This window comes from Protopterus annectens, chromosome 4.part0 (assembly GCF_019279795.1).
Source record: "Protopterus annectens isolate FY-2018-M chromosome 4.part0, PAN1.0, whole genome shotgun sequence".
NCBI classification, from domain to species: Eukaryota; Metazoa; Chordata; order Ceratodontiformes; family Protopteridae; genus Protopterus; species Protopterus annectens.
Genome location: NC_056733.1, coordinates 1,418,438,156 through 1,418,463,076, shown reverse-complemented (window position 1 = coordinate 1,418,463,076; position 24,921 = coordinate 1,418,438,156). Strand labels below are relative to the sequence as shown.

Below are 24,921 nucleotides of genomic sequence, written 5' to 3'. Positions count from 1 at the left end.
AAAACATCACTCAGGATCGTTGGGTGCTTCGAATTATTGCCGGAGGTTACACCATTCCCTTTATCTCACCCCCTCCGCCACCCAAGAGAGTCCCAGACGTTCCACCCAGTCAAAGGGACCAAGCAGCGTTAGAAGTCTCAAAGCTGCTGGAAAAAGGAGTTATCCAACCAGTCCCCTCAGACCAGATCGGATCAGGAACTTACTCAAGGTTATTTTTGGTGCCCAAAAGAACAGGGGACTTGAGGCCCATCCTGGATCTCAGCCGTTTAAACCGCTTCATCAGGAAGTCCAAGTTCCGAATGGTCACTCTTCAAACCATTTTTCCCTTGTTGGAAAAAGGAGTATGGATGTGCTCCATTGATATCAAGGACACCTATTATCACATCAAGATAAACAAGGCCTCCAGGAATCACTTACGCTTCCGGCTGGGAGCCAGTCATTTCCAATTTCGAGCCCTGCCCTTTGGTCTCACCACAGCCCCCAGGGTGTTTACCAAATGTCTGGCAGTGGTGACTGCTCACCTGAGACGTCTAGGATTCCAGGTGTTTCCTTACCTAGATGACTGGCTTCTCACTGCCCCCACCAGGCATCTACTTGTTTGAGCCACGGAGGCCACCATCAACTTGGGTCAACTCTTAGGGATTGCTTTCAACTGGCAAAAATCTGTCTTGCTGCCATCACAACGTGTTGCATTTATCGGCGCAGAGCTATATTCCGTAGAAATGAGGGCTTTCCTTCCTACATAAAGAATAAAAGTGCTACAGGCTCAAGTTTTGGCCTTATTACCTCTGAAAAAGGTCCAAGCCAGACTAGTTCTTCAGTTACTAGGTTCCATGGCGGCCACCATCCTACTAGTACCCCTGGCCAGGCTACATATGCGGACACTACAGTGGCTTCTTTCGATCCAGTGGTCCTTTCAAGAGCTCCCTCTGTCTCATCCGATTCTTATAACGGAACAATGCCGACAGGATCTGCATTGGTGGCTTCATTCACCCAATATGAACAAAGGGAGATCCCTGAATCCTCCGCCCCCCTATTGCCACAGTGACCACGGATGCCTCCCAGACAGGGTGGGGGGGGGCATTATCTGGGCAGAACGGTCCAAGGCACGTGGCAGGAACACGAGGTACACTTGCATATAAATGTTCTGGAGATGAGAGCGGTGCTACTAGCGTTGCAAGCACTTCACAGCTCTCTTCCCAAGGGCACTATCTCAATTCTTTCCGACAACATGTCAGTCGTGTGGTACCTGAACAGACAGGGGGGAACCAAGTCCTATCCCCTTTGCAGAGAGGCCATGAGAGTGTGGAATTGGGTGGTGTCTTCCCAACTTTTTCTAGTGGCAACGCACATTCCAGGGAAGTCCAATGTGATAGCAGACAGGCTAAGCAGAGCTATTCTGATGCCTCACGAGTGGTCCCTGAACGAGTTGCGGCTCAGATCTTCTCCAGGTGGGGTCTACCTTGCTGCGACCTATTTGCCAGTCCCCTCAATGCCAAGTGCAGCAATTACTTCACTCTGATCCCCCCACAGGGGGAGTCACCCAGGGACTCTCTAGTCCACAATTGGCCCCCCGGTCTGCTCTATGCCTTCCCTCAGTTTCCTCTGCTGCCAAGAGTGATTCAGAAGGCAACTTCCTTGGGAAGCGAAATGATCTTGATCGCACCACACTGGCCCCATCAAGTTTGGTTCCCCTTTCTCCGGAGATATACTATGGACGGTCCTTGGATTCTGGACCCAGTTCCAGACCTATTGACTCATCTGTCAGGGCAGTTCCACCCATCCCTGCGAACCCTCAAGCTCACTGCCTGGCTTCTCCACTTCTGTCCTTAGTCAGACAGCTTTCTTTTACACCGGAAGTGGTACATATCCTATCTTCTTCCCACAAGCCTTCCACTAAGAAGATATACTCCAGTAAATGGAAAAGATTTGCTATCTGGGCCCAGTCACATAACCTAGATCCCTTCACAGCCCCTGTGACGGCAGTTTTAGAATTTTTGGCTACTCTTTTCAGACAAGGTTCTGCTGCCTCCACTATTAAGGTTCAGCTGGCGGCAATTTCTAATTTTCATGTTTCATATGAGCCTTCCCTCATGGGCCATAAACTGTGTAAAGCTTTCCTAAAAGGAACCTGGTTACTTCATCCCCCAGTTTCTCAGCCAGTCTTGCCATGGGATTTAAACTTGGTGCTTAGAGCCATAACTTCTTCTCCCTTTGAGCCTGCAGCCTCTTGTGAATTAAAATATTTGTCTTGGAAGACAGCCTTTCTAGTGGCTATTACTTCTGCCAGAAGGGTATCAGAGCTTCAAGCCCTTTCTGTCAAACCTCCTTATTTGATTTTTCATAAGGATAGAGTATCCTTGAGACTCAACCTTTCCGTTCTTCCTAAGGTTTCTTCTACCTTCTGTCTTCACCAATCCATTGAGTTACCGGTGTTTTTCCCACACTTTTCAAACAAGGCAGAATTCAAATTTCACCAATTGGATGTACAGACAACTGAGGTTTTATTTGCACAGGACAAAAACAAGAGAGGAAATCAGATCAGTTGCTTGTGTCCTTTTCAGAGAACAGGAATGGTAGCCCTGTGACCAAAGGCACTATTGCAAGGTGGATTAAGGACTGTATCTCATTTATTTACACATCGGCGAGTAGAGATCTACCTTTCCTGGTTAAGGCGCATTCTACCAGGGCTATGACTACCTCAGTGGCTTTTCATGCTAGGCTCTCTATGGATGAAATCTGTGCGGCAGCCACCTGGTCTTCTCCACACACTTTTATTTCTCATTATAAGCTGGACGTGGCTTCTAGAGGCTGGGCTTCCTTTGGTTCCACGGTGCTCAGGAGTGTTTTCTCATGAGCCTCCCAGGATATAGGTGCTAGGGACGCTGTCCCGTCAGTAATGAATGTAGGCGAGATAGGACCACATTACATCATTTAGTTATGTACTCACCATAACGATAGATGTATGTGGTCCATCTTGCCTACATTCTTACGTACCCTCCCACCTTCCCCCTTCCTGGTGAACTTGGAGGAAATTATATTCTTAGACCCTTCTGAGGATATATATTTTTTTCCTCTCTTCTTGCTTTGTTATGTGGGGTTATGCATGTGTAATGATTATTTTGTGGCAAACAAGATCTGGGGGTTTGGGCATGGTGCATCCTGGGATACAGACTTAGCCCAGCCAATTAGAGACTTCGTGCTATTTATAGCGGCCGAGTCGGAGCCGATCAGTAATGAATGTAGGCGAGATGGACCACATACATCTATCATTATGGTGAGTACATAACTAAATGTTTTGGTACATTGGCAAGCTAGAAGAGCATTAATGCCCATGCTTGAAGTATTTGTATGCATGTGTGTATGATAGGTGGGAAAGAGCCAGTGTCTCATTTTTACTTTATTACCCTGCATTTTTATTTTAGTTATTATTGGCGTATGGTCTGAATTAGTTATTGGGTGTGTGTCAAAGCTGTCAATTAAATGCGCATTTCCCTCTAAAATATAATTTCTTTCTGGACTAGCCCAGTTATTGCACTTGGGGAATGATATGTAAATTCTCTGACCTCCTACTATTGAATTCACATCTTTCATACCAAATATTTTCATACATTTCTTCAGAAATATACCGTTTTATTATATTTTCCCCTCTTTCCCCCCTCCCCGATACATCCTTAATGTTGCAAATCAAATTCTGGTCTCCATCTATAAGTAATATTTCCTGCTGAAATCTAAATCACAAATTTTTCTTAAGTTCCATAATAGAAGTTTTAGGTGGAAGAGTATAAACTCATGCCAGTGTAATCCTCTTCTCTAACCTGTAGCCCCTTATTACCACAAATCTACCATTATTCCAGCAGTTATTCCTTCAACCACACTAAACAATGAACGCACCTTGAGTGCTCCCATCTGTTCTCCACTGCGGAACCTCGGGAGCTCATTCATTGTATCTGTACACCTAATACTTATAAATTATAAACTAGTTACATACCTATATATATTAGAGTAACTCTCTCATACTAGCTGCCACACATCACCAGAACCCACACCACTCTCCACTTCCTTTTACACTGGCTGTCCCCTACCTTTCTCCAGATAATAGTCTCACTCTTATTTACCACATATTTCTCTCACAGCTCTCACAATAACTAACCCTCCGGTATAAGATTACCTACCCACTTCTTTTCTCCAGGTCTTTCCCTCTCTAATATCCATCCTTCATAATATCCATCCCTCTTCAACTCTACACTGTGCTTCCAGTCACCTTTACAGTACTACTGGTTTCTTTAAGCCACAGTTATCTTATCCCATCATATTTTATACATATCTGGCTGCAAAAAGTCAAACACAGATATTCTCTTCTAATGTGGCGAACAAGGTCCAACCCGCTCCGTTCGCCCTCATTTTGCTAGGGCTCACTCTGCTACCGTACCCCCATTTCCACCCACTCCCACTCTCCTCACCTTTATACCTAGTAAGACACTCCCCCTCTCTCTCCATCTGCCAGCTACAGCTCAGCCTCACTTTCATTCCAACCTCATTGACATCAACACTACCCCCCCCCACTCAGCATTAATAGAGTCAGATCCACTTAGCCATAACCCTCAGCCACTCTCACCATACCGTAGTCAGCAGCCACATATAAGTTTATAGGAAATCTTACTCGCCCCTAAACACACTGCTACAACATAAGTTTAAGGGACTTCTGTATCTACTTTTCCTTATTGCAGGACAAAATGCTATACCCACCCTGAATAATAGTTACTTCCCTCATTATTGCAGCACATTTAACCTCCTACCATCATTTAGTTAGCCGCACATCAGCAACAGTATTCCCTATCAGTCCAATTCCCCCACAGGAGAATCTAGCCCTACTATTACTCTCAGAACACTCTTACCACTGTTCATCTTCTCTCATATCTACCTTCTCTTAACACTCCCTTCTATCTTACCACAACCATCACACTTCTCCATCCTCACCCTTTATTCTTCCAAATTTTACCTATATATATCCAATAGTAAATCTGCACAATGTATAAACCACCCACCCCATTATATATCCTACTTTTATTCACACTACTACTACTTCTTCCTCTAACCTTTGCCTACTTACTCACCTCCTATGAATACCCACTACATCTAGACCATCACTATCCTAACAAGAAAACCAATGCTCTATCCCTACCACTCCTTTTTAACCATGCTAATATAACATCTTCACCCAACTACCTACTTGCAAAGTATCATAGAATACTACATATTAAATATAACACACTTAATCTCTGGAAAAATCTACTTCTGTACAACAAATTCCCTAACCCAAGCTATATAGGATTACTACTCTCAATAAAAGATGGAGACATCCACCCTAACCCAGGCCCAACAAGAACTCCTAGTACTCTCCACATCCAAAATCACTACACTATTAATTCCCTTAGTAAAACATCTAACTTCCTCCAAGTAGCCCATCTTAATATACGCAGCATAAACAACAAAGTATCTCAACTCCAAGTTCTAGTAGAAGTATATTCCTTTGATATCCTCTGCTTAACAGAAACATGGTTAAAACCTGCTACCAAAGACAATGAAATCCTTCCACCTGGATATAACATACTAAGACTCGACCGAGTAGCCAAGAAAGGAGGAGGGGTAGCTATTCTATTTAAATCAGGCTTACAGTTAACCACCTACAACTGTAAAATACCTCTTGATTCCAATGCAGAAATTCTCATCTACAAACTTCATATTAACAATGCCAAATCCATCTATATCATCTGTATGTATCTTCCTCCTGGTAATAACATTGCCACCATGGAAAATATTCTTTGCTGGCTATCCCAACACTTGCCCCAAGAAACCATAATCCTAGGAGATATAAACATTGACTGAAACTGCTATTGTAGCAGCCTCCCTACAACCCACATTAACCTATGTTTTTTCTCAAACCATTACATCCCCCACCAGGATCAATAAAGCTAACCAGAAAGCAAGAATATTAGGCTGGATACTCATAAACCATCACCCTCACAATTATGATTCAGGACCCCTCCCTGATGATATAAGTGACCACTCACTTACCTATATTATCAGGCACAAAACCCATACTCCCAATCCAACATCTGTCAAAAATATCAGATCCAAAAAGAACTTTAACCCTGAGCTATTCGAAAAAGAACTAAGAGCTTGCAATTGGTCTCCCTTAAAACACCTCCCTTTAGAAGAAGTCATCAATTGCTTTAACTCTAACTTCCTTGCCATTCTCAACCAACATGCTCCAACCAGATTAATTAGAGTTAAAACTAAGTCTGCCCTATGGCTTTCAAAAGTAACCAAACACAAAATGCACCTTAGAAATAAACATTGGGCCAAATGGAGAATGACTAAAAACCCTGTTGACCAACAAACCTTTAGACAGTTAAGAAATGACACTAAGAAAGGTGTACTCAATGATAAAAGAAATTACTACCTACAATTCCAACAAACTAATCAAAACAACCCACAAAAATTCTGGACTAGCATTAACCAATTACTCCACCCAGGTCAATCCACCACACCTAACCCTCAAAATACTGACCATAATAATCCCATGAATACAGCCAATACATTCAATACCTTCTTTACTAATACTATCCAATCACTAGCTAGTCAGCTATCACCTAATAGTTTCACTCTACCTTCCTATAACTCTACCTCACCCCCTCCTTTTCATTTGCAACCTGTCCCAACTACATATATTCTAACCCTCATACAAAAACTAAAACCATGCTCTCCCTCAGCAGACCATCTACCTGCTGATTTTCTACGGCTATCAGCCAAAGCTATAGCTTATCCTATTTCCATTCTGATCAATAGGACTATTACCGAAGGTCACATACCTAGCTTATGGAAAGTCTCTCATATTATCCCCCTCCGTAAAGGCGGACACTCCAATGAGCTCTCCAAATACCACCCTATTGCCCTTCTTTCACCTTTGGCAAATATCATGGAGAAATGCATCCATAGGCAATTACTTGACCACTTAACCCAAAATAACTTACTTTCCAGCTGTCAACATGGTTTCAGACCCTCACACAGCACTACCACTGCCCTCCTTTCCTTTACAGATTGCATAAAGAAAAAAACGCAACCTTAATAACCTTTCCTCAGCACTATTCATTGACCTGTCCAAAGCATTTGACATGGTCAATCATCAGATTCTCATCAACATACTCAAATCCCTATCATTAGATGCACCTTCCATAAAGTGGTTCCAGTCCTACCTAGATAAAAGACAACAGGCAGTAATTTGGCATAAGACTCTTTCTACCCTCCAACCAGTTACCCTAGGTGTCCCTCAAGGGTCAATACTAGGACCCCTCCTCTTCTCAATATTTATTAATGACCTTCATCTAGCCATCCGCCAAGCCACATGCATACAATATGCTGATGATTCCATACATATATGCTCAGCCAAATCCACATCTGAACTTCTCTCTCTTACCCAGAAGGCATTTAACACAGTTGAACAATGGTTTACACAGCGTTGCCTTCTTTTGAACCCCAAAAAAACTAAACTCCTCCTCTTTAATCCGATTCACAAGTCCTCTCCATTTGATTTCTCAGTTACATCCACTAATGGTACCATTATATCACCAGACCCAACCACCAAACTATTGGGTATCACCATTGATAACAATCTGAACTTTGACATCCATATCAACAATAAAATAAAAACTGTCAACAAAAAACTTAGCTCCCTCTATAGGATTAAACCTTACCTTTCCCCCACAGCTAGAACAACCATAGCTCACACTCATCTAATCTCTGCTCTCCTCTATGCCTCACCTATTTTTACTAACCTTTCTAAAAATAACCTCAGCAAACTGGAAACTTCCTACAATAACATTGCTAGATTTGCAACAGGAAACCCTTACAGAACCCACCATTGCATAAATATAAAGCAGCTTGGATGGCTTGAACTACAAAATGTGATTAAATTCCATCAACTAACCACTGCCCATAAAACTCTTTATAAACTTTCCAGTACTCTTATTCAATCTACCCTCATCACTCCATATACAAATCTGAAATTCCTACGTTCCTCACACAAAAATCTTCTACATACCTCTAAACCTAACAACAAGGCTGGTGAATCTCTCTTCTCTAATGCTGTTGGAAAAACTTGGAATCTTCTCCCCAGTGACCTTTCCTCTCTTCCCTCTCTATCACTCTTCAAAAATAGACTGAAACTCTACCTTAGAACACACTGGTTGTGCCCCTGTACTAAACCTGAATAGGCATCTATCCATCTGATTAAACTTAGCTCTGCCTATCCCAGACTACTCATGAACTAGTATATATTCTTTTACCTATAAATACAGATTCCCTCCTAAACTACACTGTGTCCAGTCTCTCTAAATACTTCCTACTGAAGAATATTTTTTTATTTTTTATTTGTATATAATTAACCTGTCTTCACTTTTGACTTTAGTCCTTCTTTTTATGTATTATACCTGCATATTGTATAGTATAAGCATTCTTTCACTATAAGTACTTTGTTTTTGTCCTCACACAATTTTATGTTGTAACCTGTAATATGCATTGTATACAATGAATGCTGCTATTTAGTCATTTTTTTTCTCTTGTTGTACCTGGAATCTGCATTGTTTATTATGAATATTTTTATTTAGTCATATTTTGTGTATTGATTACTAAGTTTTTCATTTATCTGTCATGGAGCTTATCTCCCCGGGCCTCTACAGAAAATGGGCATATATCCAGTTAGACTAGCCCGGTCAGCAAATGTAAAATAAAATAGATAAAAAATAATACTACTAATATCACCATCAATTTACAACCTCTGAAATTTCGACCTTGCCTCATACATAGTGCCCAACTACCAAGTAAATGGCCACATTTCCACAAAATATGACAATTTTATATAAAAATACATAAAAAAACATCATTCAAATAGCATACCGAATAATACTGAGTGGCGACGTCCACCCACATCCCAGCCCTACAAGTAGCAGAAACACCCCCAGCAGCCAGGAAAAAAACATTCTCAGTTTACCCAGAAAACCCTCAGACCTGGTAATATTCAACATCAGCATAAGAAGCATACTAAATAAAATATCTGAACTGCATGCCACACTGGCGCGGTACTCCTCTAACAGTTCTTCTGACAGAAACTTGGCTAAAACCACAAATCAGTGACGAGTTCATTCTACCTGGATATAACATTCTTAGGCAAGACAGTATATCCAAAAGAGGTGGAGGTATTGCACTACTGTTTAAAAACAACCTGTCAATCAATTTAATAGACAACCACCCTCGAAATTTCAGTAATGCAGAAACAATATTCTCCAAGCTAAGAATTAACACTAAAAAACATCTACACATAATCGGTAGCTATATACAACATTAACGCAATTGAATCCATCCTAAACTGAGCATCCCAAAACATCACCCAAGAAACAATCATAATGGATGACTTTAACATCAACTGCAGTTGCTGTGACTCCCCCCACCCCACCAACCACATCAACCTACATGGTTTCAACCAATTAATCAATACCCCAACATGCATAGATAAAACAATTAAAAAGGAGTCCATCCTTGATTGGATCCTCACTAACCGGCTAACTCAGTCCTACCTCTCCAGTCCTCTCCCTGACACCCTCAATGATCATTTCCCCACCTTTGTAATAAGACACCATGTTAGCTCAATAAAGGCCTCCACCTTCAAACAAGTTTGATATACAAAGAATTTCAAAACCCAAGATTTTATATGAGCACTAAATCAATGCAACTGGAGACCACTCACAACTTTCTCCCTGGATAGTGCTGTAGAATACTTTAACAATACATCTGGTGTTGTAAATCTTTATTCATGCTTTACTGTTAGGACTTCAGTTCCATCCTTGGAACCAACACAGCCGATACCAAGCTTGCACCAGCCAAATATTCTCAGCTAAGACCTACCCACAATGCCCCTCTCATAGCATCTTCAGATCTCGTTTGCCACGTTCCTCGTCAGGCATGCCTAACCTTCTCTATGCTAAGTGTTAGCTTTTTCTGGTATTTTCCTCTATCTAGTGTGTGGTAAGACAGTTTTTCTTGTTGTTTCTAGTCTTTTCCTATTTCTACCTTATTCTTTCCTGACTAAGCCTTACCCACTACCTTTGGTAGTTCTTCATACCATTTCGTGCCATTGTTGGTATTACTCCCTCTCTCCCTGCCTTAGTAGGCCCTCTCTTACCTTTGGTATGTCTTAGTACCATTGTTGGAACTCTTTCCTTTTATCTAAAAAAAAAAAAAAAAAAAAAAAGGAGAAAAAGCGCTTTCTCTTGTCTTATTGCTAGTTATTTAGTTTTGCTGTGCGGTTCTGTACTATGGCAGATAAGGCCAAGCTTGGTTCCAAACAATGTGATAAGTGTGGGTGCAAATTGCCCAATTCTGACAGTCACACCCAGCATGTTTACTGTTTGGGCATTGACCACCTCAGTGTTTTTTGCAACATTTGTTTTAGCTTCATCAGCCATACGTTGGCTGAGTGCAAGAACAAACTTATCCTTAAGCGTATGTTAAAATCACCCTTTGCGGAGGCTCTTTCTGGGGAAGAGGTCTCACCACCTCCTAAGCATAAAGACACATTAAAAGACATGAGGAGAAACAGAGTGTTTCAGTTCTGACATCCCCATCCTCCTCAGAACTGAGTTGATATCGGGCTTCTCCAGCGCCATCGGCGCAGACAACTTCGGCACCAGGGTCCTTGTCTTCTACCTCGGTGCCGCCTTTGATTTTGACTCAGACTCCTTCCACTGTACTGACCTCAGCACCAGCTCCCACGGTGCTGACCTTGTTTGTGACACAAGCCTGGACTACTGTGCCTGCATCAACACCTCCCCCAGCCACAGTGCCGATGTCTTACATGGCCCCTCTGGTAATGACTCCTTCAGTTCCGAAGATCGAGCAACTTCCAAGAACTAGATATTCTCCTTCTTATGACCCTTTTTTGGGACGGCAATTTAGTCCCTTTCTTAAGAGACCAAGACTCCCCATCGACAGCGTCCTTCAGATCCGCCAGGAGTCTTTCAGAACAGGATGTAGTGAGGGTTGTGGACCAGCTTCTGGCAGCTAGAGGATTAACCACCCAGACCAGGTATTCCTTCCCCCTTGGAGCAGAAGCTTTCATGGTGTATTCTCCTGTCTATCCTCCTCCAACCTCCACCTGGGTTTCAGAGGCTTTGGTACTGATGGCCATCCCGGTACATACTGTCTTGGCGCCGACAGCGGAGGCTTCCCTGTCGGCCCTGATTACTCTTGGCGCTATGGCTTCTTTGGAACTGGGGCACTCTTGGAGCAGTGCTTGGGCTGTCGGCACTGTGGCACCTAGTTTGGTGCCGATTTTTTTCTTTGGCGCCATCTACGGCCACGGCTCTCCTGCCAGCTGCTGGTCCTCTTGGAGCTCCTCACTTGGAGGCGGGCTCCTCGGGGCGGGGTGTGCCCCCAATACGAGGTTGTCCTTCTCTGTTCCAGGCTCCCATCCCTCCATGGGTATGGGGCTGCTTTCCAGGTGATGGAGAGGGTTTTTGCTTCAACAGGCTCACAGTTGACACCACTGGCATCGGAACCAGAACCCCCCTCTAGCTTGCAGCTGTCTCAGCCTCCTACTCTGGAACCGCAAGCACGGGAGCCACAAGGCTTGTCCTCCAAGGGAACCCTCTCTCCGGAGTCCTTCTCAGAAGATCCCAATGGGGAGCCACCCCGGAAGAAACTTTGCAAGAGGAAGCATCTTGATTCCCCTGAGGAATCGATCACTGAAGACACTGATTGCGATGAGGGAGAAGGGTCCCTATGGTCTGCCCCGGAAGACGTCTCATTTGAAGACATTATCGAGATCCTCAAGCAGACTTCAACCCTTCTTCAGAGGAATCGGTGTTCTTGCAGGCTTTCCGTGCTCGGCCACCTACTTCCTGGGTGACCCCACCTGCAGATGAGCTCATTCAACTTATTGTGCAGCATGCCTGGAAGGCCCCGGACAACATAGAACCCGTCCACCGGAGGCCAGATAAAATTTTGTCCACCCCGGAAGACCAGCCCAATTGGTCCAAACAACTGGTAGTCGATTCCATGGTCGTGGCGGTGGCCACAAAGAAGGAACTGGCAGAAAATAGTTCCACTGTTCATCCCCCTAACAGGGAGTCTTGGGCTATGGACAGCCTGGGGAAGAGGACCTACGCTTCAGCGACCTTTGCCATCTGGTCACTGAATTACCTGGCACACTTTACTCACCTCCAAAGAGACCTAATTTCTGAAATGTCCGCCTCTTTGGCAGAGGTACTGGCTGAGGAGGTGCCTGATACTGTTGCCTCTCAGCTAGCTACCTTGGAATCAATCTCAAACTTCTCGATGCGCTTGATTTCTCACACTACTGAGGGGACAGCTCGATCAGCAGCATCGGGCATCGTTATGAGATGACATGCTTGGATGCGTTTGTGTGACTTCGTGGACCCCTTTAAATCTTCCTTTGTCAACACACCTGTTGACGAATCTTCCCTTTTTGGTCCCAAAGTAAGAGACATACTTTCACGTAGTGAGAAGGGTGGAAAGACCCTGTCTGCTGTGGGTATATGTTTTTCCACCCTCCAGAGGTCTTAGTCCAGGAATCAGAGGGGAGGAAAGTTGTGGCTCAGGAAGTCCCAAGGATCTTTTTGTGACACTTGTGATGAGCAATCCCCCTCGGGCAGAGGGGGCAACTCTTTTGGAAGATGCCCCTTTCAGGGCAGAGGAGATCCTCATAACCAGGGCACTAGAGATTCCTTCTCTGGCAGACCTTTCCAATGTTCCTGAATAGTGGCCCGATTGCTTTCCTGTGGAAGCAGTCGGGGGTCGATTTTCCCTGCACCTACAGGCCTGGCAACTCATAACAACGGATGCGTGGGTGCAGAGGATAATATCCAGAGGCTATCATATCCCCTTCGACCTCACCCCCAGACCTGTGAAATGAATCCTCGATGTCCCACCCGGTTAGAGGGAGGTCGCAGCCTTAGAAATTGAAAAGCTGCTAAGAAGGTCATCCAACCAGTCCCACAAAACCAAAGAGGATATGGCTTTTATTCAAGGTTATTTTTAGTGCCAAAAAAGACAGGGGACTGGAGACCAATCCTGGATCTCAGTTTACTAAACAATTTCATCAAACCTGGATGGTCGCGATACAGTCCATTCTCCCCTTTCTGGGGAAGGATAACTGGATGTGCTCTTTAGACCTCCAGGACGCGTATTACCACATAAAGATGGACAGATGCTCCCGGAGTTTTCTCCTCTTCCGGCTGGGAGCCAATTATTATCATTTAGGGTACTGCCATTTGGTCTCTCGACAGCCCCCAGAGTGTTCACCAAATGCGTGACAGTCATAGTAGCTCATCTCTGACTGCAAGGATTCCAGGTGCTTCCATATCTGGACGATTGGCTCCTTACTGCCACGTCCAAGAATCTTATCCTTCTCGGTCTGTCTTACACTCAAGGCCTTGCTCTTCGCCTAGGTATCACGATCATCATGGACAAATCCCATATGTCTCCATCAAGAGCACTGGAATTCATTGGAGCAATCTTCTACACAATGTCCTGTCAAGCTTCCCTCCCTCCTCACAGGCTTTCAAAAATAAGAAACCAGATCCAAGTCCTCCTCCCGCAGACATTTGTACCTGCACACCTTGTACTACAACTATTGGGCTCTATGGCAGCAACCACATACCTTGGTACCACTGGCGAGGTTGCACATGAGACTATTGCAGTGGCTCCTGTCATCACAGTGGTCGATCTTAACTCACCCACTCGACCACATGATATGAATTACAAATCTTTGCAAGAAACAAATGCTTTGGTGAATGAAGCCAGAATCAAATCTTTGGTGTCGACCATTCTGTGTCCCCCAGCCCAGGGCCACTGTGACCACGGGCACTTCCCTGTTGGGGGGGGGCATTTCCAGGGAAAGACAGTCCAAGGCACCTGGTCTCCCGTGGAGGCCAATTTGCACATAAATGTCCTGGAATTGAGGGCAGTTCTCTTAGCATTGCAAGCGTTCCACATATCCCTTCCTTCTGGGACCATTGCAATTCAGTCGGACATGTCAGTCGTCTGGTATATCAACAAACAAGGCAGAACCAGGTCCCCTGTGTCAGGAAGCCATGAGAATTTGGCATTGGGCGATGGCTTCCAACCACTTTCTCATAGCAGTGCACATTCCCAGGAGTTCCAGTCTTATTGCGGACAATCTGAGCATGAACATTCTGATGCCTCATGAGTGGTCTCTCAATCCTATAATAGTGGATCAGATCTTCCACCGTTGGGGTAGGCCTTGCTACGACCTGTTTACTTCTCTCCTAAACAACAAATGCAGAAGCTATTTTGCCCTGATTCCCCCCTCAGGGGGAGTCACAGAGGGATGCTCTGATGCACGATTGGCACCCGGGTCTGCTGTATGCCTTTCCCCTCATCCCGAAATTCCTCCAGAAAGCTCAAAGGTTGAGAAGCAAAGTGATCCTCATTGCCCCTTATTGGCCCTGTCAAGTCTGGTTCCCTTTCCTATGGCCTCACCTGATTCACAGCCCATGGATCCTGGATCAGTCCCAAGGTCTGCCGTCTCATCCTGAGAAACTGATTCACCCCAGTCTCCACAGCCTCAAGCTCACAGCTTGGTTTCTCCACTTCCGATGATTGCCAGGCTACCTGATATTTCATCCCCTGTTCGCGAGATTCTTCTGGTTTCGCACAAACCTTCCACCAGAAAAATGTATTCTAGTAACTAAATTAGGTTCTCTAGATGGGCCAAAGAACATAACATAAATCCCTTTTCGATGCCTATTCAGAAGATCTTACAATACCTGACTACCCTATTGCACAAAGGAGCTTCAGCATTGACAGTTACAGTGCATTTAGCAGCTATTGCAAATTTTCACAATGGAATTTGACAATTCATCTATTATGTCACACCAACTGTGCAAGACCTTTATGAAAGGAGTATTACATATTAAACCTCTGGTCAAGCCTCCTATAGAGCCATGGGACTTGACTTTGGTGCTTCAGTCATTAACTAGTCCTCCCTTTGAGCCTTCTAACTCCAGTGATATAAAATTTTTGTCTTGGAAAACTGCTTCTAGTAGCCCTTACCTCAGCGAGAAGAGTATCTGAGTTGCAGGCCTTGAGTGTCAAGAGACCTTATCGGATTTTTCATAGGGAAAGAGTGTCCCTACGTACTGACCCCTCCTTTTCGCCCAAGGTAATTTCTGGGTTTTCCATTAATCAAGTTGACCTACCGGTTTTCTTTCCTCACCATTCAAATAGAGGGGAATACCTTCTGCATACCCTCGATGTACATAGGCAACTTCGTTTCTACTTGGACAAAACTAAATCTTTCAGAAAAACAGATCAATTGTTTGTGGCCTTTGCAGGACCCAGATTGAGTAAGCCTGTTTCCAAAATGACTTTACCTTCTTGGCTTAGAAATGCTATTACTTTCATCTGTCATTAGAATAAAGTGTCCTTACCTTCCAAAATAAAGGCTCACTCTACTAAATCGATGGCTACTTCAGTGGCTTTTCATTCCAGAGCCTCTATGGATGATATCTGTGCAGCAGCCACTTGGGCAAGACCTCATACCTTAATCACTCATTGCAAATTGAACTTGGCCTCCAGGGGACGAGCATCTTTTGGCACTGTGGTGCTCAGGTATGTCCTTCCTTAAGGCCACCCAGGACTCGAGTAACTGGGGACTCAATCCTAACAGTAAGGAATGAATAACGATTTACAACATCAGAAAAAGAAGTTATGTCTTACCATAATGTTCCATCTGTGTTGTAGATCTTTATTCATGCATTACTTCACGCCCTCCTTCCCCCTGCCTGGACTCCTGGTGGACTTTCGGATTTCCTTATTAGTCAAGGTATATGCTCAGACAGAGCCTCCTACTATCACTATTATTACTTCTATACTATAATGGCGGGCAAACTCGATCTGAAGAGACTATGAGAGGGGCATTGTGGGTATGTGTCAGCTGAAAGTTTTTGGCTGGCGCAAGCTTGGTAACAGCCGTGTCAGTTCCGAGGATGGAACCGAAGTTCTAACAGTAATGAATGAGTAAAGATCTACAACACAGATGGAACATTATGGTAAGACATAACTTCTTTTTTTCCTTAGCATTCTAGACCACGTTGCCTCCATTAGGAGTGTTAGAACTAAATCTAAGTATGCCCTTTGGCTCACCAAAGACACCCGACTACTTCTAAAACAAAGGGATAAAGCATGGGATGCTTGGCATCATAATAAGACACAAAGTAATAGACAAGCATTCCTAGAACTAAGGAACAAGGCCAAAAAAACAAATTAAGACAGACAAATTAAACCACTATACTGACATCCAAACAAAACGTAAAACAAACCCACAAAAATTCTGGGTCGCTATCAATAAAATCATGCAGCCAGGAAAAACACAGTACACCAACCCCAAATACTGATACCACCACCAATAACACAGCCATCCAAATCAACCAACACTTCACTAAATCTATCCTAGAACTCACCAATAGTCATACTCCCACAACACACCCTAACCTGTCAGCCTCACCCATAGACCAAAATTCTTTCTCATTACAATCTGTCCCTACTAGTACAATATATACTTAAGCCCACAACCCCAACCCTAGCTGCTGATAATTTACCTTCAGACTTCCTCAAGATTGCAGACAAAGCCATTTCCTATCCTGTCTCCCTGTTAATTAACCGCTGTCTGTCAGAACAATGCAACCTCTCTCTATGGAAAGTTTCATATTTAATTCCACTCCACAAAGGGGATAAATCACTGGAAATATCAAACTACCAACCAATCGCCATTCTAACTCCCCTGTCAAAAATCCTCAAAAAATGCATACACTCCCAAATAATTAACTACCTCCTAACTAATAAACTGCTGACCACCACTCAATATGACTTCTGTCCTAATCATAGTACCACCACAGCCCTTATTAGCTTTACCAGTACTGTAAATCAACACCGCAACAATGGCAAACTTGTCTGCACTGTTTTCTTAGATCTCTCAAAGTCCTTCAGTATGTTCTCCCATGCCAAACTGCTTACTGTAATCCCTGAACTTAATCTAAGCCAGTCCACTCTAACCTGGTTCCAGGACTATCTAACCGAGTGACAACAGGCAGTAAAATAGCAAAATACCTCATCTCCCCTCCTACCTGTAACTCTAGGTGGCCTCCAAGGTTCCATCCTTGGCCACCTCCTCTTCACCATATTTACCAACAAACTTCATAAAGCTACCCTTCACAGCACTCTGGTCCAATACACTGATGACTCCACCCTAATCTGTTCTGCATCATCACTCCCTGAACTCCAAAAATTAACACAAGAATCCTTTGCTGCTGTTGAAACCTGGTTAAGTAACTCTCAACTAATACTAAACCCCAAAAAACACAGCTAATGATATTCCATCCTACAAAAGCCATAGACCCCATTCCTCCATGCACAATACACTCAGCTAATAACACCCCTATCACACCTGTCTCACACACCAAACTGCTAGGAGTTATCATAGATCACAATATGAAATTTGACATGCATATCTGCACATACAATAAAAAAGTCCATAAAAATTTGGAACCCTATATAGATGCGAAAAGTACCTCACCAACAACAGTAAAGCTACCACTGCTAGAACTCACCTCATCTCCACACTTCTGCATGCCTCCCCCATGCTCATCAACTTATATAAATCAGACTTATCCAAATTAAACACTTGCTACAATAAAATAGCAAAGTTTGCTAAACACTCACCCTACAGTACGTGTCACTACCTGGCACTAAAGCAACTTTCCCAGCTAGAATTACCAAACCTGCTCATTTTCAACCAAATTACGGTAGCCCTCCAGATTCTATATAGTTCCAAAAAAACTCCTGCATTACAAGGTCTTCTGAATGTCTACTCCAACAAACGCCTGTTTTAAGATCCACCAACAAAGCATTAGTCAGTGTAACCAAAAGTAAAAACAGCTCTGGGGACTCCCTCTACTTTTCCTGTATTGCAAAATCATGGAACAGTATCCCCTTAGAAATCAGGACCACGGAAAACAAAAACAATTTCAAAAAAACTCCACCTGTCCCATTTAGATAAGTCCTCAATATGTAACTGTACAGACCCTGGGTAGTTCTCCACAATAGATCTATAACATACCCTCCACACAGGTGTGTTCAAATAAACTCTTCCTGAAAAATAGTACACTCTTTATAATAATGCTCATGTATGCCTAATCACCATCTGCTCATCTCTATCTCCCACCTATGCATAATCATGATCTCTCTATTACTGCTGAACTATATATACCTACAGGTGAACGCAGACTTATCCCACTATAGCTTAACAGACATTGTATGTAGAATATCACCGTTTTCTAAGCCAACTCCAAATGCCAAATAACAATGTATCTTAACCCTATGCTGATGTTTACTGAGAAAACATAGATCCCTTCTGCTCTGTACTCAACCTGTTATTTTGTATTTAGTATGTATGTACTAGCCATTTATTACTTGCCACCAAATAACTGACTGTAACACCAAACAACAGTACTGTATGCTCATGTATTTTATTGTAAGTTTGTTCTCTTTAAATATTACTCTTGTTTGGTACTTAATTTTACCTCTGTTTTTATTAAATTTATTGTACTAATCACCGAGGAGCTTTTCTCCCTGGGCCCCTGCTGAAAATGGGATTCTTGCCCATTCGGACTCTCCCAGTAAACAAATATGAAATAAATAAACATTATTATATTTTTTCCTCTTCTGTCACTACTGGAACTCTTCTAACAATTGATATTAGTACTCCTCTTTTCCTTTGTCCCTGGTATTCTGCTGAATATCCATTATGATATCCTTTCTTTATCAAATTCATATGCTCAGTTCTTTCCAAATGTATCTCCTATAGCATTGCTATCTGCACTCTGCATTTCTTTATATAATTCAATTTTCTTTCCTTTTTGTCTATACCTGTAAGACCATTGACATCCCATGATGATAAGGAAAGTGTTGCCATTATGATGTTATTATTCCCACATATTGTGTATGACAGCTTTTTTAAATGTCTGTTTCCAGCTTTTGTAGCAAATGTACCCACTATTGTTTGGCAGGTTCATCTTTTATACAGTTATTTCTTGTCATCTCCGTTTGAACCTATGTCTCATTTTACAAGACTTTTTTGTTTTGATAAAAACCCTCAAAAAAGAAAAAACTCCAAAACACCTCCATAACCTGTTAACTTAATACAAATGCACAAAATTATGTACAGCTTCAAATAATGAAGTTTAACCCTCCTAATAGGAACAATTGTCCTAAACAGACAGCTGCAGCCGCAGGCATTATATGACCTAACAATAAGGTTCTCCATGCTAAGATGCATATTATTGCCTGTTCTCGTAATTGAACTAATTGCTTTCTGTTCTTTCTTTATCTTTATTCTCCTCCAGTTTGTGAAAAATGACTTTAATGCTTTCTAAAAACATCAGATTTTAGCCTTGAAGAAAAAGGTGTTCTGGCTTTTTTTGCCTTATAATCAGTTTGTCTATATAAAAAACACAAGGGGGGAAAATGTAGCCCTCAGCTGCAAACTTCTAAAGACATGCTGAACATTTATTGCTGGAGGAAAAGTTTTCATTACATTCAGTATTATATTGTTTAGTGGTTGCCTCTTAAAACCTATTAAATTAAGCCAAGGTTCTTAATGCAGACTTTCACCTATGCAAAAGTAAGATAAAACATACTTTTACATCCACCCCACCTCAAAAACCCAAGATAACAGTATGTTAAATTAAACATGCTTTTAAAAAGTTTTTTTTCTATTTTTGCATTATAATGCCAACGTTTTTCTTAATACTAAAAAGAAAGAAAAAAGGGATCTGTTTACTTGCGTATCTTTATCACATACAATAATATCTGAAAATGATTTACTAAATAACACATAATTTAGGTCATGAAAAGTTTTATAGAAATATTGTGAAGAACAGAAACTGTTTTACCCAAAGTTACCCTTTTCCTTCCTTTTTCTTTCCCCTTAATCTTTCCAAACATTAATGACATGAAGGGAGGTAAAAAGTTTAACAGAATCAATAAAAGTCAATTCTTTCCATGTTTTCTTGTACAGCCATATTTTGCAAATGCAATTGATGCTTAGTAATCTCATATTTATTCACTAATTTCTGTGTTGCTGGTCTTTGTGTTCAGCTCACTCTCCCATCCCCAGACTCTGGTTCATTTCCAAGGGACTCTTGATTCTTCCAGTTGACTTCTGTGCTTTCTCTATCTCTCAAGCATTTTCCTTTGGAACATTAGAAAAAGTTTCACTGACAAAGTCACTGTATGAGCTTTGTTGTCAGAAGAATGAGAATCAGTGTCCCTTTCTGCTTGATGACTCATTTTTTGTTGGACAGACTTTTGTATTTACTCCTTAGCCTTTTTTGCATAAAAAATGGTTCTCATCCTCCAGGATAGGATATTCTGAAGACAGCTGGATACAGAAGATTGATTTCTCATGGCCAGGTTTGGAGCATATATACATGTGCCATTTCTATTAACAAATCCTGCTGTGGAATACCAGTCCAGTTGCTTATTTGTACCTTCATAAAATTAATACAGTCTGTTCCTTCTAGTTTCCCTGGTATCAGCAGAAAATCTCTGATTCCCCAAACTCTTTAACTGTACTATTTTTAAACATCCTTTCTTGAGCAGTCTCATACTCAGTCAGCCTTTTTTTCATTTTGACCTCTGATTTTTGTAGTTTTATCAGTTCATTTGAATGACAATTTTAAATCTTCCATTTTTCTCAGCCTTTTGTTGTTTGAGGTGCTATATTCCTTCAGTATTTCACTTATATTCATCAGCTCTGAGCACATTTGACTTATTTTTTCCTGTAGATTACTGGAAGTCATGTCTTGCACTAAAGCTGGAGCTTGAACTACTTTTCGCTGAGCAGCTGCAGGATTCCTCCCATTGTTTCCTCTTTGCCTTTTCCAGTTGATTTTCTTTCAGGAGTTCTTGCGTTTCTTCTTTGCTTGCATCCAGGGAGTGTATTTACTAGGCAGTAACTGAATTTACTAAAATTATCAAGAGTTCCTGGCCCTTGTTTGTCAGTTTCATGTTTTACACTGAGAGATCTGAAATTAAGCTATTGAACAGTGTGCAACCATCTTGAAAGTGTCTAAAGCAGCCACACCTTGTCAAAATCGCTCTCTTGTTGTATTACATTTAGTAGTGACAAAATAAAATACTCCGAGACTGTTAAAGTATATCATAGTGTATATGACACTAACTACTCTTATTGGAAACTTTCCTACTTTTCTCATTCCCTACTACCTAATCCAGTATAGTTTAGTAACCACCCTCCTCTCTGCATCTGGTTGCATATGGTGGTAGGCCGTGTGTCCTATTCTTCACATGGCATACTACCCAGAATTGTACAGTGTAGTAAACATCTACCCCTGGCTGTGCCAGGGTTCATATTGCTGCAGTTTACAGCACCTTGTGCTAGCTGTTGATGTTGAATATTGCTTTGCTAACTATCGATGTTATGTTGTCCCTATCTCACCTTACTTCTTGTTGGTTGAGTTCGGAACCGATCCTCTGCTCAGACGTATTCTAAAACTCGAGAGCTTCTACTGTCTCGAGGCTAGACCCTATCCCATCATGCCTAGCGCTAGTTACCCAGATCTCGTTTGCCACTTGAAGCTTTGAGATTGCTGGAGACTGGCTCAGGCCACGTTTTTGATTTTTTTTTTGTTATATTCTATACTAAAATCTTAACTTTTTTCAGGAAATCTTTCTGTAGATTAGAAGTAGCTTGCTGTAGACATCTTGACTACTGTGCCCATAGTGTTTAGTGTCCATTGTAGCATTTTTCTTCCTTTCTCAGAATTTTAAGTCATTTTCATATTGAAGTAGGTGCCAGGTAAATTATTTTAGACAGTTTTATTTACACTGTTTGGATTACTGTTTTGTGGCATCTGTGCTTACTGCCCATTTGTACTTCATTGGTCTCCACATCATAATACTCTTGTGAAAGCACTGTTGATTCATTGTGCTATAGCATTGATGCCTGCTCTTCATTTAAGCTGTTTCTTATTGCAAAACACTAGTGTCTTTTGTACTGGGTTGTACTGCATTAAGTTGCACTGAGTAGTAAAGCATTACACTGCATCATATTGTACTGCACTGTGCTATGTTATACAGAAGCTGCAACATTTTGCACTGTCCTGTAACTGTTATCACTGTCTTTTATACATTATATGGTTGTACTGTAATATGTTATACTGTGTTGTGCTGTTTTGGTATAAGTTACACTGCTTCACTGTTCTTTTTATGGAGCTTACATGTCCTCTCTCCATCTTAAACTAAGAATCCCGTAGTATCTCACAATATATGTCCCATGGCACCTCTAGAGCAACCATGGCTTCACAGTCTGTCTCTACTCCATTTGTTGCCAGCCTACTGTCACTAGGTACCCATGTGGCAGTGTATTAACTGTTATGCATTCTTTGATAACCATTTGCTTTTACCATAGAATGATTCCACATGTGAGAGGTGCTTCCTGTTACCACAGAATTAGACCACATGCAGGAAGTGCAAATGCTTATTGCACCTGGAGACAACCATCTCACACAAACAGAATGATGGTACCACACCTGCACAATGCAAAACAAACAGAATACCTTCCTGTGCTGAGACACTCCAAAAATGAATTCCAAGCCACAAAGACCTCATAGGCATGACACTGTAGATGTGTGCACTGTAAGCATACTTTAGCAACACATGTACACCCATTCCATACCCATTACGTTTTTTGCTACCGCCACAAACAAGCATCACTAAAGTGGTCTGAGCAAGCCCTTCCGGCAATAAAAGCAGTTAACTCATGGTGGTAATGGACTTGATACAGGTGACTCCATAGTTTAACACAGTAATGCACCACTCACAAGGCCAAGGAAAGACAGGGGAAATCAACTACCTTTTAGGTGCTAGAATCCATAGTAACACCAAGGCACTATGATCCCTTCATCCCAGTTAATGTGATTTGGTTGTGATCTGTGTGGGTGTAAATGACATGGGATGTATCCATCCCCTAGACTATAAATAGAGTGACATATGGAGCTTTCTGATTATGTCTGCAAGACAAAGAGTAAACTAGTTATGAGCAGTATCCTACCCTGGAAGTGATGTCATAGTACAGTGGATATAAAAAGTGTACACACCCCTGTTAAAATGCCAGGTCTTTGTGATATAAAAAAAATGAGACCACAATAAATTATTTCAAAACTTGTCCCACCTTTAATGTGACCTATAACTTGTACAATTCAATTGAAAAACAAACAAATCTGTTAGCGGAAAAAAGTATAAAAAATAAAAAAAGTACTATAAGCTGGTTGCATAAGTGTTGAAGCACCTTTTGATTTAATTACAGCATTCAGTCTTCTTAGGTAGGAGTCCATCAGCATGGCACATCTTGACTTGGTAATATTTGCCCACTCTTCCTTGCAAAAGCCCTCCAAATCTGTCATGTTGCGAGGGCATCTCTTGTACTCAGCCCTCTTCAGGTCACCCCAGAGATTTTCTATTGGATTTAGGTCTGGGCTCTGGCTGGGCCATTCCAAAACTTTAATTTTCTTCTGGAAAATGCAGATATTCTTGTTGTCGTTGAAACCTGGTTCCCAGCAGCGGCCCGTGTTATTGGACTGCAGCCCCCCCCCCCCCCCAGCTGTAAAAGAAGAAAGAAAAGAAAAAAACAAAGAAAGAAAGAAAATAAAAACAAACGCAATTTCCAGACCATCTCGCAGGGCTCGCTGCATTTCCCGATATCTGGACTGCTGCTGACCAACATGCGCACAGAATTAGGACTGCTGCTGAAACAGTCCAGATTAGGAAGACAGCATTCAAGAGCAGAGATCCCAGTACAACAGCATGGACCAGAAAGGGATCGGACTGCAACTTCTGCAGGCTGGGTAGAAGCCTGCTCTCACAGGAAGGACATCTCGTGGGCTTTTTAGTGCAGGAAAGGATGAACAATGGAAGGATTAGGATTTATTGCAGAACTGCAATGAATGGAGCGAGCATATCACAATGGACTTGGTGTGTGTGTGTGTGTGTGTGTGTGTGTGTGTGTGTGTGTGTGTGTGTGTGTGTGTGTGTGTGTGTGTGTGTGTGTGTGTGTGTGTGTGTGTGTGTGTCTGTGTGTGTGTGTGTGTATGTGTCTGTGTGTGTGTGTGTGTGTGTGTGTGTGTGTGTCTGTGTGTGTGTCTGTGTGTGTGTGTGTGTGTGTGTGTGTGTGTGTGTGTGTGTGTGTGTGTGTGTGTCTTTGTCTGTGTGTGTGATGCCCCAGTTAAATATACCTGCTGGCTAGACTCAAACCCTGTACCTTGGGAGCAGGTAGCAACAGCTTAGATTCCCTATTCACCACCACTTGTGAAATTATTGTCTCATATGTTAGTTCTTGTGAAATTTGTGGTTATCTGGATTTAGAATCCACTAAATAATGACAGGCTTTTGAATTTTAGACTTCATCTTCTTCAGAAAGTACATGGTAACACAAAACCTTTTATTCTAGCAATTTTCTGTTTATAAGGTCAATGTTTGAAATTTGTTCCTATTTTTGGGGCTGTATTCCCCCATTATTGGCTTTGTCTAGGTGTTTTGTGCTGAGAGGTTGAGAGCTATGGTGAGAACTGAATTCACTAAATGATAGCCATTTAAGTTTCAGTCTACCTGTCTTTCAAGGAACAGCTGATTTGACAGAGTGGTATATTCTGACTGTAGTGAACAGGGTTATGGTTAATATAATAATATAATTAGGTATATCCAAACTTCTCAACTGTCCCTGATTTTGGCTCAAAATGTTGCTCT

At 42.1% G+C, this 24,921-nt stretch overlaps 1 protein-coding gene and 1 long non-coding RNA gene across 3 annotated transcripts in view; one reads left to right on the top strand and one right to left on the bottom strand.

Annotated features, from left to right (window-relative positions):
* The window catches only part of KIF3A (kinesin family member 3A), a 1,506,491-nt gene that overhangs the window by 1,303,802 nt on the left and 177,768 nt on the right, over positions 1-24,921 (top strand). The gene's annotated exons all lie outside the window — the stretch shown is intronic.
* On the bottom strand, positions 1,937-7,562 carry LOC122799883. Its single transcript, XR_006364510.1, has 3 exons — positions 7,550-7,562; positions 6,045-6,050; positions 1,937-2,022 (listed from the first exon to the last, which is right to left on the bottom strand). It is a non-coding gene; the product is annotated as an uncharacterized LOC122799883 (long non-coding RNA).